The following is a 2,290-nucleotide window of genomic DNA, read 5'->3' on the forward strand; positions in this document are numbered from 1 at the left end:
ACATACATACATACATACATACATACATACATACATACATACATACATACATACAGAGATGCAGAGATGCAGAGATGCAGAGATAAATAGATACAGAGATACTGAGACAGATATACACAGAGACGCAGAGGCACATAGATAGGACTACAGAGATACAGAGATGTTGAGATACAGAGATACAAAGATGTATAGATAGAGACAGAGAGATAAAATAAATAGATCTATAATAAAACAACCCCCCCCCTCCCTCCACACATAACTAAATTCGTTGGCACGACCCGTGAGTTTACTGTCCACTTTCGCCCAATGTTCACACCGATGGGCAAACTTCTTCACATTCTGACGGACTTATTTCACTTGTGGTGCGGCTATAGGCTCAATCAGTGGGGATTTGCTTCTTATTTCCTATCGAACGTCTATCTCCCTTGTCTCTCCTTCTTCTTAATCTTCGGCGTGGGTGGTTGGCGGGTGCTCTGGTGTGGTTTGCTCCTTCTTTCCTGTCAAACATCTATCGTCCTTATCTCCCCTTCTTCTTTTTTATGTTTGTTACTCTCTTGTAACACCTCTGATCTTCTGGCGCTCATATGACCTTATGCAGTTGCGAGCGCCGTAAAACCTCTACTAGAAAAAAATGTAATCTTCGGCGCTTATAATATAACTTTTTAGTGTTGCAGGTGCCGTAAGACTCTTATTAAAACTAAACTAAAAACAGCTGGCACCTCGAGATCAGGTGTTTGTTCAACCTGTTTGGCTGTGTTCGGGGAGTTGGATGAGCATCTTTGGGAGCAGAGAAGAATCTGTTAGATAGGAAACAGATTGAGTTCAATGAACGCGATAAAGGTTAATGGAGCCTTGTCGTATTTGAGATCTCTCTTGCAGCAACAGAAATTTTGTTTTTGTTGTTGTTGTTGCTGCTGTGTTGTTTTTATTGGGATGTTGTTAACTGATGAGATCATCCTTTCCATTTTTTGGCTTGTAATTTTGTTGCTGTGAAGAAGAAGGAAAGGGACAGGGTGCTTTTGGTGTCTGTCTGTCTGTCTGTCTGTCTGTCTGTCTGTCTGTCTGTCTGTCTGTCTGTCCGCTCGCTTTCTGCTTCTGAAAAGAAAAGTTGATCATTCTACTTTTAAAAAGAACATTTAAACTTCCTGCATTTGGAAAGAAATTGATCATTCTGCTTTTGAAAAGAAAGCTGCTATCCAAATCCAATAGTACATCGCTGGAAGTCATAGTTATAAAACGGTGGCCGCTTAAAAAATATGAGGAACTTGTTCGCACTCTATATAGACTTGAATTTATAATATGTCCTGGACTTTGCAATGTCATGGCCGACGCTCTTTTCCCACCCTAAAATCTTCACTGCGAAGTGTGGGCACCATGGGCACCAAAAAGTGCATGGTAAAACACCAGTCTCACTTAACTAGATATCTGAGTTTCCCAGGAAGCCCCCACCCCCTAATAAAAAATCAAGCAAACGCAAAAAAACCCCCAAAAAATCCCCAAAAGAAACACAAACAAACGAACAAAAAATAACAAAACAACAACAAAAAATTCGAAACAAAACAAACTAACAAAAAAACAACAAAAAAACCCAACCCCACCCGCTCCCGTGTCCTTGATTTGTCTCCAAATTGCTCCAATTACGCTCCACCGTGAACCGGAATTACATAAGGGAACACGGTCTAGGATATTTGAAACAAGTCTAAGTCTATGGTCCGTGCAATCAAGATATCGATATCGTGACTAGGCGGTGTTTATACGGGATTTTCCGCTTTGAACTGTAAGGGGTTTGTTGAAGGCTACGAACAAGCAACGGGAGCAAATTAAATCTCGGCTGATTGATTTCTATTTTCGGCAAATCTTTTCGGATTGACATCGCTAAACGGTTTTTGCCGCTCACGAATTCTAAAGTGGCGCCATCTGGCTTTTTTTTTCCTTTACTTTTTTCCCTCCACTCAATGTCAGTTTCATACCACTATATATTAGTATAATTTTTTAATGTGATACCGGGTTCGAATTGAAAAAATACTGATTTGCTGTCCCTTTAAGTTTGCCCCGTTTCGTTTTAATATTTGTTCAATCAGCTTTATTTCTTTGCATCGATTTATCTGAATGTATACGGTTGCGTTTGTTCAACAGTATTGGTGAGTAAAATGTTTACTCCTGAAATTGTGGAGTTGCTGATATAATATATAACATAGAGTGGTTTCGTCTTTTCGCAAATTTACAGTAGGCGAGTGTGTTTATATATATGTATATTTGTGTGTGTGTGTGTGTGTGTGTGTGTGTGTGT

Source organism: Aplysia californica, unplaced genomic scaffold (assembly GCF_000002075.1).
Source record: "Aplysia californica isolate F4 #8 unplaced genomic scaffold, AplCal3.0 scaffold01143, whole genome shotgun sequence".
NCBI lineage: Eukaryota > Metazoa > Mollusca > Gastropoda > Aplysiida > Aplysiidae > Aplysia > Aplysia californica.